The 14,163-nt window shown below is 41.0% G+C and overlaps 1 protein-coding gene across 2 annotated transcripts in view; it reads left to right on the top strand.

Moving 5' to 3' along the window:
• The window catches only part of thrab (thyroid hormone receptor alpha b), a 482,714-nt gene that overhangs the window by 314,418 nt on the left and 154,133 nt on the right, over positions 1–14,163 (top strand). The window lies entirely within an intron of this gene.

Here is a 14,163-nt window from a genome sequence, read left to right as displayed (position 1 = left end):
TTTTTGCCTGAAGCAAGCTCTATAATCCCTCTGATCTCTACCTGCAAAGCGCCAAGCTGTTAAAAAGCAGATGGGTAACAGAATGGTGTGTTTAGCAGCCAAAACCTCAAATACCTCTGTATGGATTTGGTGGTGGAGACCAAAAATGGATCAACATGTACAAATCAGCCATACATTTTCCAGATGACTCTAAATAAACAGTTTTGTTTTTTGTAACCGCTTAGTGTATTATTAAGATCAGCAACATGTCCTACTACAAAACCCAAAATATCTTTATATGGATTTTGGTGGTGGAGACCAGAAATGGATCAAAAAGATGAGTACAAATCAGACATACATTTTCCAGAAGACTCTACATGAACAGATACTTTTTTTTTCTTACCTCAGTGCATTATTTAGATCAGCAACATTTCCTACATAAGCAGCCAAAAACCCCAAATATCTCTGTATGGATTTGGTGGTGGAGACCAAAAATGGATCAAAAAGACGAGTAAAAATTGGGACATTCATTATCCAGATGACTCTAAATGAACAGTTTCATTTTTATGTAACCTCTTAGTGCATTATTAAGATCAGCAACATTTCCTACATAAGCAGCCAAAAACCCCAAATATCTCCGTATGGATTTGGTGGTGGAGACCAAAAATGGATCAAACAGACGAGCAAAAATTGGGACATACATTTTCCAGATGACTCTACATGGACAGTTTAATTTTTCTGTAACATCTTAGTGGGTTATTATGAAAAGCAGCAATTCTACTTAAGCAGCCAAAACCCCCAAATACAGTATCTCTGTATGGATTTGGTGGTGGAGACCAAAAATGGATTAAAGTAAAAACCTGACATTCGTTTTCCAGATAACTCTAAATGAACAGTTAAGGTTTTCTGTAACCTCTTAGTGCATTATTAAGATCAGCAACATTTTTTGTACTTAAGCAGCCAAAAACCCCAAATTTCTCTTTGTGGATTTGGTGGTGGAGACCAAAAATGGATCGAAAAGACGAATAAAAATTGGGACGTACATTTTCCAGATGACTCTAAATGAACAGTTTTGTTTTCTGTAGCCTCTTAGTGAATTATTAAGTTCAGCAGCATTTCCTACTTAAGCAGCCAAAACCCCAAATACAGTATCTCTGTATGGATTTGGTGGTGGAGGCCAAAAATGGATTAAAGTAAAAACCTGACATTCATTTTCCAGATAACTCTAAATGAACAGTTAAGGTTTTCTGTAACCTCTTAGTGCATTATTAAGATCAGCAACATTTCCTACTTAAGCAGCCAAAAACCCCAAATATCTCTTTGTGGATTTGGTGGTGGAGACCAAAAATGTATCGAAAAGACGAGTACAAATTGGGACATACATTTTCCAGAAGACTCTAAATTAACAGTTTTATTTTTCTGTAACCTCTTAGTGTTTTATTAAGATTAGCAACGTTTCCTTGGTGAAAGTATGTTTAAAGGTTGTCAAGCAAGGGATAATGTATAGTGAAGGGGGGGTTATGCAAAATAGAATTGAGCAAATAGGTTTTTTATTCGGTCAGATTTAAAAACGAGTAGAGCTTTTTTTTAATCTAATTTTTTATGTTTGCAGTCTTGTTGTTGTTCTTTATCCGCTCAGTATGGGTGACGTAAACATGACATTGCTTCCTCACACCTGCGTTCATTTGCCGTATGTCTTGCAATGTTTTAAAGGTCATTAATGAAAAAACTGGTCATAAGTAAGAGGCTTTTTCCCAGGGGAAATCTGCAACACAGGAAATTGAAATAACCATGTGATGGTCGGGGTCAGGGAGCACCGTATGCTGATCTTGGATTCAAAGAATTAAACTTTTGTTTAACTTCCGTTTTCTGTGACTCCACACAAAGCATCCTTGGCAATCATGGGCCAACCGTAGTCCTGTTACCTCTCCCCTCTGCACAGCTGGGGAGACTGGGGAAGCTCATAATTGTGGATTAATCCCGGCTTTAAGTCCCTGCAGCATTAAGGCTGCAGCGGTGGGAGATAATGCACAGCAGAGCGAGACAGAATATCCCTCTCATTTGTTTGGACAGATGTTTAGAGGGTTTAATGGTAGAGATCTCATACTGGACCAAGGGGGACTAGTGTCAGTTACAAGATCAAGTGCCACTTCAGAGATCCAGACAGAGGTAAAAACGCTGAATGCTGAGTGCTGACCCCTGACCTTTGTTTATAAGAAGGGTTAGTGACCTAAGCTGACCCGGAGTAAAGCTGTCCTTAAGTGAATGTTGTTGCGTAATCAAAGAGTATGCATCCCTTTGTGTCCTGGATGTTGCACAGCCTGCAAGGTGGAGTCATTTAAGGGTTCTTTTTCCTCTCAATTTTTGAAAAAGGTTGTTCAAAAGAAGTAGACAAAGAAGGTAGTTTGTTACAGCAACCTGAAAACGTCCAGAATTTAGGTTAGCACAGGAGCTCCTGACATCCTGAAAAGAAATGAAGGCAGCAAATACAAAAAAAAAGGAGAATTAGGAGCCAGACTTTCAGGATCAAACACTTCTGAGTGTTTCCCATTTAGGTTGATTTGTGTGAGTTTGAATAAGTTGCATAGTTTTGACTGAATGTACAAACATTGAAGATTGAGTGTGCTCTTTTGAATTCATAAAGGATTTGCTCACATGATTTGGCACCTGACAGAACAGTATGTAATCTGCAAATATAACAGACAGCCCCCTGCTGAAAATATATGCATTCAGGGTGCTGGTGGCCTAGCGGTCTAAGCACCCCACATGCAGAGGCTACAGTCCTCGTTGCAGGGGTCGCCGGTTTGATTCTTGGCCGGTCGACCATTTCCTGCATGTCTTCCCCCGCTCTCTACTCCCCGTATTTCCTGTCTCTCTTCAGCTGTCCTATAAAATAAAGGCAAAAGGGCCAAAAAATATATGCATTCAATGAGGTTTCATGAGACCTGTTTGTTCCTAGTCTTCTCAACCAGCAGATATGTGTAACACATGGTCTTTGGAATCAGCCATGGCCATGTGGTTTTTGCCAATGAGTCACTCTTTTGCTCACAAATAACACCTGCAGCCCTGTGAGTGTTCTCCCAAACACACCGCCAAAGAAAGTCTGTGCAGCTGCTTTAATTCCCCTTTCTGCTTTTTTCATCTCTTTGGATCTAAATAATTGGATTCAAGGCTGATCAATGGACATTTAAAGAGATCCAAAGATAGTATCTGAGGCGAGACGCTCCATGTAACTGTGACTACTCTGTCGATCTGCGATATGAGTGCAGACTCTGAGTGTCAAAGCAGCTGTCTCGTCAAATTTAAGGACTCACAATGATCACTTGATCTGAACGTCTCTCGTTACAAATCCTGTGTCTAAAATACACAAAGTAAGTACGTGTTTAAGGCGAAAGAATATTTAGCTACTGTGGCAGAACATGCTTCGCTGTACGGTCAGGAAAGAGAGCGTCTTCAGTGTCAGCCCATCAAAGTCAGGAGCCTTGGTGATTCATGAGGCTTGTAAAAGCTGTGAAACGTGCCCCTCTTACGGACTCCAGCTCTGACCTTTAGAGTGGTTTCCCAGCTTCGCTATCAGAGTGGTCCTCAGTGTGCAACACCTATAGGCTGTTTGGGGTTGGACATGTCTGATTTCAGCACACAAGGTTTCATCAATGAGGGAAGAAAACCGTTGGAGGTTGTGTAACAGGCTAAGGGGGTATTTTAGGTGTGTTTTAGCCCCTGGAAGTGAGTTCCTTCAGAGTCTGGATGAGGGGCGGTACAGACTTACTCTCACACTTCTGGGTTCAGAGGTTGCATGTGCATGTATGTGTGTGTGTGCAAAGGGGGTTCTTTATGCAGCTGTGCGTCCATGTGAATGTCTGTTAGCTCTTGTGTGTCTTTAAGTGGGAGCGGGGCGGGGTGTTAGGCGGGGGCACAGGCAGGCGAGGAGGAGGGATCAGTCTCCCATCACTGGGCTAGAGGCTAGCATTCTTAACACCCCATAAATCTCACCTGGTGCTACAGAAGCGCTGCTGACATAGCCTCTGCAGTGGACACACTGACACACACACACACACATGCATGCACACACCTCATACACAAGTATACGAAGTGTGTCGCATGCACATTTTTTAGTGGCTGCATGTTGTATGCCGCCATGCGTATATATAGCGTGTTTTATTGCACACACGCAGTAAAGTAAGAGCAGGAGAGTCAGTCTTGTCAACAGGAGCGGGGAAATTGGAAAAAATAAAGTGATGTACAATCTGTCTGCTTCACATTTCGCCCTGCAGCTCCTCTGGAGACATACAGTACTTAAGAGGAGAGAGTCAAGTTAATCTGGGAGCAGTTGTACATCAGAGCTTCAAATAAGACTTTTCTGATTGATCTGGATTCTCATCACATCCTGAGACTTTTACATCAGAGCTCACCGATTCAGTTCCTTTTATTTCTAAGGGTTGAATCATTACAAGTCTGAATACTCATATTAAAGGTGTTTTTTAAATGCATTTTGGATTTTAATATAGCTTTTGCTTGGATGCGTCAAAAACATGCATTTTGGAGTCAAACGTTAACTAATACGTTGTTTGAGTGGTTGGACGAAAATATAAATACGCCTTATTTAGTTTCACTGCTCACCTTCTCGGTTACTTTAAAGAGAAGGATTTATTTTATTTGATTGTTGGCTGAAAAACAAATTTCCCCTTTATTCATTCAAACAGCATTTACCCTGAAGCCCTGAGAGGCAAATGAGGGGGAAAAAAACTAACTATCCTTTTTCTTGGTCTTTTTTTTTTAACCCTTTTTAATTTTTCTTGATCTTTTTTGACATGTGAAAACTTATTCTGCAGAAAACTAAATCTGAATGGGTTTTTCTATCTACTATGTTTTGGTATTAAGGAAAACAAAAGGAAAATCAGGCTAACTTTTCTGATCTTTTGGTGTTGTAGTGCTCCTTTTGGCCACTAGAGGCTGAAGTTTATCGCAGTGAAAGGTATCATATTGACCCAAATATAAGACAGGAGTATGTCTTAAAAATTTTTGATTTTCTAACACTAAAGGTTAAATAATCAAATGTCAGTATTCGTTACAATAAAGGGCGCCACTTATCTTTAAGTGAATGAACACACACAGATTAGAACGTTTGAAAATTTGAAAATTGCCCCAGCCACCAATATAGTTGTCTTTCAATGTTGTAGTGTTTGTGTCTTTGTTTATCTTCTGTCTTGCAAATAAATAAAAAAGGAAACATTAAAAAATATTTATTAAAAAAGTAACAAATTAAAAAAATAAAAATCATAATAATAATAAAATATAAATAAATAAATAGCATTACAAAAATAATTAAAACAATTAAATAGCAAAGGTAATACAAAATAAATACAAATAATAATAATAATAATAATAATAATAATAATAGAAATATAAGTCAGTACAAAGTATATATATATAAAATTAATAAATAAATAAATACAAATAACAATAATAATAAAAATAAAAATATAAACAAATAAAAAGATAGTATTCATAGGACACCAAAATAATTCATTAATTAAATAAAAAATTAAAATACAATAAAATAAAGTGACTGTACCACTCACTGCTACGTCATCTTTTTTTTTCTTTTTCTAAAATTTGGTTTTTGAAAAAAGGGATTGTCCTATAATCAGGGTCATCCTATATTTGGTACGACCCTTAGGTAATAAAACAAACAAGAATATTAGTTTGATGCAACTTTTTTTTTTAATGGTTAAAAAACAAATACACTTCAAAATGTCGTATTTCAGAAGTTTTCTCCACTTCTATTAAAGATTAAAACCAGGCCAAGAAACAAATGCTTCAAGAGTTTTTTTTTATTCCACTTCTTTATTCCACTGTAATATTTTATTTGGCAACACTGTCTCCCTTGATCTGTTTTTAAGTCATAATCCCAATCGGCACATGAACATATATTAAAAACTGTGTTTCCTTCTGGCCTCTCTGGGCTTCCGTACTCCACAAACACTGTTTTTTTTTTATTTATTTATTTTTTTTATTTAATATATGCAACAGACACAAAAGTGCTAGACATCAAACAGAACACAAAAGAAAAACAAACCATAGAACTTGAGAGCAACAACCAAACAAAGCCATCAAGTATAGAACAAAGTACAAAAAAAAACCAAAAACAAACAAACAAAGAGACTAGAAGAAAAACATAACAAATATAACAAAAAACAAACAAACAAAAAAAAAAAACGGTTAGAAAAGAAGAGTTGGACTATAGGTGACGATCACAAAACAAAACACACACAGAGAAAAAAACAAACAAAAACAAACAAACAAACAAACAAACAAAAAACAAACAAAAAAAACAAAAAAAAACCAGAACAAACAAGACGAGAGTAGACTGTTATGGAGGGGATTGTCAAGAAAGAGAAAAAACACAATAGAAAGAGAAGATAAAGACTAGAAGAGAAAAAATGCTTGCTTTTGAGAAGGACAAGAGAGGTTTTAGAAGGAGGATTATGAATGTGTGTGTGCAGTTATATGGGTGTTGATGTTTATGTTGTAGTTTGATGGGTATTTACAGGGTATTTATAAGTGGACTCTAGAAAGCTTGTAGTGTGCCACTGCGGATGATGAGAGGGCATGGTGGAGGGAGGAGCTGTAGGTACCAGCAGACTGGTATCGGCCAGGCCCGGCTCTGCAAAGGCAGCCCCAAGACCCTTGGGAGGGGACTTGCGAATTGCAGAGCCAGGCCAGTTTCAGGTGCATACATTTTAGGGGGGCCACCAGACCCAAGGGAGGAAGCCCCCCCTCATGTGATGCACGCAATGATGATGCACTGATTGAGGGTGATGACACAGCTGTTATGTAAGACGGGTAGGGTGGCAGAGGAGGTCCCAGTTTTATGCAGTGATCAGTGAGTCCTTTTATGTTTGTGTATCCACAAACACTGTTAACTGTTAACTATGTGATCGTGAGACTCATTGTGGATCCAGCTCAAGCTCACTACAAAAACAAGACATGTTCTCCTCCAATAACATAAATATTATCCCTCTTTGGAGGGAAGTGACTCTTATTTTCTTTTTCTTTTTCTTATTCATCCATCAGTTAAAAAGCCGGATGTACTTTTCTCTAATCGTGAAGCAAATTACCCGAATAATCCCTCTAAATGTGAAACAAATGGCCGCTATAACTGCAGTCATAAGACAACAATTACAGGCGTGTGACATTAGGCCACTTGGTTTGTTATCTCTGCTGTTGTTGAGGCAGTGTGTGCACTCAGTGAACTGCTATAGGAAGGAATGCAGTGTAGCAAGAGCCCATTATATATATATACGCCATAGCCTTGTGTACTTTTTGATCCACTGTCTGCAGCTCTGCAGGCGGCGTGCTTGCACGTGCACATGTAGAAGCCGCAGACTCCCCTGACCTCATGTGTTCTTTGTGTGACAGTGTTTGTGATGATTGGAGTGTTTTCACCTGAAAGCTTGAAACGACAGAGACGAGGATCTGACACCGAGATGTCTGGGCATGTGCAGGAGGAAAGAAAAATATCATACTTTCTCTCCTGATAAATGGTTACTGTGTACACCTTTTTAATCCAAGATAATTAATGATGACTGACGGACGCACTCGGCACACACGCTCACACGCTAACACACTCAGACTTGGCTTTAATGACCACGGGGGCCGGGTTCAAGGGAAACTATGACAGGTAATTTCCATTCAAGGTAGAACATACCCACCTGAGGCATCACTCCAACTCCGCTCTCCTCTGACAGCTGCTTATTCACCATGCATCGCCTTTTTCTGCAGAAGTTTCATCTTTCTTCAAAAATGCAATCTCTTATTTACAAAGTAAGGGTAAGTACGGCATCGTCTCACACTCTCTGTCCTCGTCACACTCGCTCGCTCACTCACACCAGAAGTGTTAAGAGGACGGCACATGGTGTTACCGCCCGCTCTCCTCTCTCTCTGTCCTCTTTCTTTTCACATGACTCTGCAGAACACACACGCTCCTGTGAAGCCCCGCACAGGCAAAAAGTCAACCACACATCCCCAGTGATTCACACAGTAAATATTATTGGATTTACTCAAAACCACCATAAAAGCCCTCTGTGATTGAAGCCGGGTATTGGATTACTCGTAATAAGGAAGTCATAAAAGTTTATTGTTGAGAAAATAAACTGTTGTCTCATGTGAGTTGAATGTATCAGGCTGTAAACTAATATTATCTTTCATTATTGATTCATCTTGATTATTGAAGATGCTCTGTTTACTCAGGGAGCTTTAAGCTGCTGTATTTTTTTCTTATATACGCCTAAAGAGGAAAAAAAAGTTAATTAAGGAGCAGCATTTTGTCAAAACTCTAAGATTGAGGTTCAGTTTAAACAAGAAAATACTGTCTTCTGCTGTATTTACAGTTTTATGAGAAATATTAAGGTAATTCCAAGTGACTGATTTCCTTTTGGATTTAAATAAATGTACATTTTTTTAAAAATAACTTTTAAAATTGTTCCTATTTTTGAATAGGTAAGTAAGGCTTTAAAATAAGACATTAAAAATTACAAATAAAGGTAAAAAAAAAAAAAAATTATAATAATAATAATAAAAAAAATTATAATAATAAATGAGGAATGTGTAAATAACCATAAATATATATAATAAAATACAATTAAATATATATTAAAAAATGAAAATAAAATAATAATAAAAATAATAATAAAAAATAAAATAAAAAATAAAAATAAAAAAAAATAAAAAAAATTGACTGTAATGACATGAAGAGGATTATCCATCATAACAAGCAAATTTAAATGGAGAATCAATAGAATCAAGTGTATAGTAAGTCCATTCCCCAAGCAGACACCCAGACCTTTAGCAGCCTCAAAGGCAAAAGTGCTCATGAACACAGAACTAGATCAACTGGACATTGACACCCATGAGCTTGAATCATGTACCAGTACAAACAGCACCATCATTACAAACAGTATGCAAAGGCAGACAAAGTGACCTCCTGGAAAAAAAAAGTGGATTTATGTATAATGGCGTATTGAAGCATGCATATGTGCCGTCTATTCTTATTCCCAGACATGGAATAAAAAGCTTCAGGAGACTCACCATTATGGAAATTGTGAAAAGGGAACAGTGAGAATAAAATCTATGAATGGGGCCGAGGTAGTGATGAATTTCTGACGGGAAAATTTAAACAATTTTGTACATTTTAAACAATGAAGTGACAGTCAGAAAACACAAAACATGTGGCAAGGCAAGGCAAGGCAAGGCAAGGCAAGGCAAGGCAAGGCAAGGCAAGGCAAGGCAAGGCAACCTTTTCGACTTCATCGTGCATCACGCCTTCTGAAATAATGACATTGACATTCATTAGAACAACTTGTACCCCTTTTCGAACCGGCCCTGAAACTGCCTTGGTCGAAAAGGGGAAATAGAGGCTGAAATGTGAGACCTCTTGCTACATGTGCAGCAAACATTCTGTCACCAACAATCAGAGAAGGACTAAATAACAGTCACAGAAAGTCTAATGTGTAGCCTTGACAAAAACTAACAGTGTGCAACAGAAAGAGTCAGACTGACACTTTCATAGCAGACACACACACACACACACACACACACACACACACACACACACACACACACACACACACACACACACACACACACTCTTTAGTGGCACGCACAGGCAGCAGGGGGCTTGTCTCCCCTATCAGCAGCCGTGCAGTGTGTACCGTGTTGTGTTTGAACTGTCAGCCGTTCGACCTACAGAGATATACGACATGCAGACACGCGGGGGGATCTTGGCTTGATCAGCCTGAAAGTGTCCTTCCTGCTCTCTGTCAGAGCATCATCAGCTGAGCTAACTAGCTGTCTGCTGCCACCTCCTCCCCACCCTCCGCTCATTGATCAGCGGCTCCCCCACCGCTCAGGGCTGTTTGCTCGCAGCTCAGAGGGAACGGTCTCCTGGCAAACAGAGCGGACCGAGCGGGCGGGCAGGCAGGCAGGCAGAGAGTGTTCTGTGTGGCCGACCCGCAGGCTCACTGCTATCATCCCTCCCCTCGCTCCCCTGTCTCTGACAGGCGTTAGCTTAACGAGAGACGGAATACATTAGCACAGAAAGTACACAGACTCGACCCTGCAGCTGACCGCCGCACTCCTCTGCTGCTGCCCGTGTCTCTGAGTGAGAGTGGTTTCTCTCGCAGCTGTCACACACAAGTGAGGCCCTATTTTATGGTGGTTGAAGAGCAGACTCATTCATTTCTTCTGCGGCGTTTTGATTTGTATTTGTGAGTGTCAGCTCCCCCCCCCCCCCCCCCGCCTCGCCTTGCCCCGGCTCTCAGGGGCTTTTTTTTTGGGGTGTATTTCTGCTTTCTATTCCCAGAGCTGGTCAGCATTAATGAGCTGTTATGTTAGCCACTAACAGTGGTCCTTTGCCCGCCTCGCTCCTCTCTCTGGCATCATGTCAACATGTATAAATATAAGCAGGCTCAAGGATCCTCATTTTAATATATACTGCTCCCTGAGCACAAACTGCACTGTGGCAGAAAAAAATAAAAAATCTGGACATAAGCAGCGTGAAGTGGGACTTTTACATTCAGGGGTTTAGGATTCAGATGTTTGTCCAGAGTTTGAGGATCACTCTGGTGTTATTAGATATTTTTCATTTACAGCGAATCCCAGGAAGAGCCCAAAACAAACACCAGCTGATATCTCTCACCTGTTTGAGGTAGCCTGTTGCTTTCCACTGAGGACATACATCTCTAGAAAAGAGCCTCAATATACTTTATATAGTAATATGTCTGCTTTAAACTGTTTCCCTTTTGATCAGCTGGGGATTCAAGTTTGTAGCAAATGTCACTGCGACAGGTTTAATCCAAGCAGCAACCTCTGGTATAAGATAAGATGAGATACTCCTTTATTTAAATTCATGGAGTTACAGCAGCAAACAAGAAGGTGTACAGTACAAGAATTTCAACATCCAACATTCCATCCAGAAGACAGCTTGGCCATAATTCTCCTGTCAGCCACCACCTCCTCAGGGTCCAGGACTGAGCTGGCCTTCTTCACCAGGTAGTTCAGTCTTGCTCTCCTGTATCCTGTCCGCCCACAGCAGGTGAAATCCTTCCAATGTGGCGTTCGTGTCCGGTGTTAGTTATGTTAGCATGTTGCTACTCTGCCAGTATTCCCTCTGGTGCTGGGTTAGCTCGTCCACCTTATCGTAGATAGATCTTACATTCCTCATAAAGGTGGGTGGAAGGACAGGTCCATGTTGTCTTTCTTAGCTTGCACCTCAGGAATAGCACGTCATCCTTGCCTCCTTCTCCTCAGCTCGCAGGGAACACCGGGGCCTAGCATCGTTTAGCATCAACATGCTACGGGCTGCTAACAGCTGATCTCGTATGTAAACAATGCAACCATGGTTACACGCAGGATCTCCAGACACACACAGGAACAAAAATAGCAAAAACATGAGTCCAATGCGGAAGTGCTAAAAGAACTGCAGTTCATCGAGGATCTGCTTGAGGCTGGCTCCAGAAGTACTGGAAACCACATACACACCAATTCAAAAAAGACAATCTTTACAGCAGAAATAAACATGTTTACAGCCTAGTACTAAAGACGAGTGTAGTCTGGATAGCTCATTTCTTGATCGGCACACACTGTACAGGGTATGATTTTTTTCCTAATGCTGTAATTTGAGATTACAAGTCTTCCAATGAGAGGCACAGCTGACTTGATTGACAGGCAGGAACACTGCAGCTGTTGGTGAGGAGGCTCAAAGCTCCGCCTCTTTACGTCATATTCGCTCGACAGAAGCAATATGGCTGCTGCCGCTGATTGGCTTCAAAACAGCTCTTCAGAAACAGATGGGTGACATCACGGGTACTACGTCCATTATTTATACAGTCTGTGGTGTAATCGTCAGTGGCTGTTCTGGGGAGGGTCCAACAGGGGCCAGTGCCCCTATAAAACTGAACCTGGACTTGGGTATCGCGTGGATGTTACAGGCGGAACAGATGTGTGTGGCACTTGGTTCCAGTCCCTTAGAGCGCTAAGGGACTCATGTTGAGTGTAAACAGCCAAACAGCTGCTGTCAGTCTGCATGTTGATCTAGTACACAGTAGTATATATGTCTACTTTATAGGGATGCACTGATGTTTTGCCAGTTTGTTCTCAGCCGGTCCTCGCCCTTCTCAGTCTCTTTTGTCAGGGTTGAATGTGTCCCTCTGACAACACCCTTGGCCCCAGCCTGGCCCCCTCAGTAAAATTGGTCTAGAACCACCCCTGGTAATCGTGCCTTTCTTTGGGACTATTTTCAGCTGTGGATTCGTCTATTTGTGGTGATTCGGTCACTATAACAGCAGCAGGATTGAATGTCTAGGAGCAGCATCTGTGCATGTGCAATAATGTGGTTTATTGTTTCTTTTTTAACATTTTTGCACAACTTTGGAGTTTTATGGCTCAAATAATCAACATATATGTTGCAAAGTTTACATACTGTGGATTCATTTCTGCAGTTTTTGGTCTTTAAGAGAGATTTGTAGAGAAATGAGACACACAGACTCAGAGGATGAATCAGTAAGCATGTGCACAGGTACATCAGTCATTAGCTGTTCTGAAGGTCACATTTCAGGCGTTCCAGCTTCACAGATGTTTTCAAAATTCAAGTTCAAGGCGTCTTAGGGAACAGTTTGCACATCAGTCCCCGCCTCAGTGTGCCGGCATCGTCTCTGATAATTAATGGTGCAGTAATTATTGTCTTGCGTTTGGATACAAAATCCCTTCGAGGTCAGCGGCTCGGACTATTTTCAGACGGTTCACTCTGTGAGCGCTATCGCATCAGATAATGAACTGGAACAAATCAGCCTCCACCCCCTCCCTCCCTCGCTCTCTTTCTCTCTCCCGCTCTCCCGCTGTGGCGGTGTCAAGTGTAATGACTCGTCTGCATCCTTCCCCTGCTTATCTCTGCCCTCGTCTCGCTCCTCCTCACTTGTGCATCACCATCATCATCTCACATCACAAACTGAAACACACTGATGCTGCCCAGCAGGAGCGTCTGCTTATCAGGAGCAGCAGACTCAGAGCGGACCCACAGAGTGACTGAACACAGTTTGAGCTTATTTTTGCAGCTGAATGCACTTCAATGTCAGTGTTTTTTAAGCATGTGTGTGTTTCCCTCTGCAGTTTACTCTCCCCTTGGACCTCTGGTGTGACAGCACGCAAATATTCACACGCTGTATTTCACCCCAAAGCGACGCTGCATCGTCATGAACAAACACTGTGCGTCTAAAAACATACATTCGGTGCAGCAGCATAAAGACGTCCTTGTTTCTCTGCCAAACTATGCAGCAGCTCCTCTCCTTCCATTAGAGCCCTTTTTCAGACACTATGCTTCCCCCCTCTATATGCAGTATTTAATCTGGCCACCTCTGATGACATCACAGGGTGGGTCCCCGCTGATCAAACAGCCACTCATGAACACAAACGGCAGCCTGGCCATCGTCCCATCAGTCAGCTCGTAAATGTCATTAGGAGGATGTGGGACGTGGCAGATGAAACATGTTGAGAGGACTTTTATCCGGCTCAGTGGGAGGTAGAACTTTCCTCTCTCTCTCCGGGCAGGTTATATAAACTAGAGCCTGCTTTCTTTAACTAGCAGTCGGGGCCTAATTTGGTGTGCAGGCCTGCATCTGGTCAGTTCCCCCGTGACAAGTTTATCAAAGTGTGAGCTCTGATTCAGCACTTAGAAATCTGACTGCACAGGTCCAAACAATAAACAAGTCACAGTCTGAGAGTTAAGGGTTGAGACTTCTTTTGGACGACATTCATACAAGACATGATGCTTTCTGCAGCTCTGTTATTAGTGATGCTTTCAGTGCACTTTCATATACGTCAATATGTCTGCTGCAGAGGATGCTGTTTGTAGAGTTGTGTCTGCATTCCTTAAATTCAATGCAAACAAAGAAAATGCACATATATTTATTTGTATTATTATTATTTCTTAAGTTATGTTTTAGGGCATTTTAGCCTGTTTTAGTGGATAGGACAGCTGGAGAGAGACATGGAATCACTCCCCTCACTCCACTCACAACCTTCAAGCTTAAACTTCAACATTTCATACATGAGGGCATCTTAATGTACTTTGCATTAAAAGATTAAAAGCATTGGAAACATTCAGGCAAGCATAAAAGAACACAATTA

The sequence above is a fragment of the Notolabrus celidotus genome, chromosome 18 (genome assembly GCF_009762535.1).
Source record: "Notolabrus celidotus isolate fNotCel1 chromosome 18, fNotCel1.pri, whole genome shotgun sequence".
In the NCBI taxonomy this organism is placed as follows: Eukaryota; Metazoa; Chordata; class Actinopteri; order Labriformes; family Labridae; genus Notolabrus; species Notolabrus celidotus.
The sequence above is the reverse complement of the archived record's forward strand: the minus strand, read 5'-3'. Positions and strand labels throughout refer to the sequence as shown.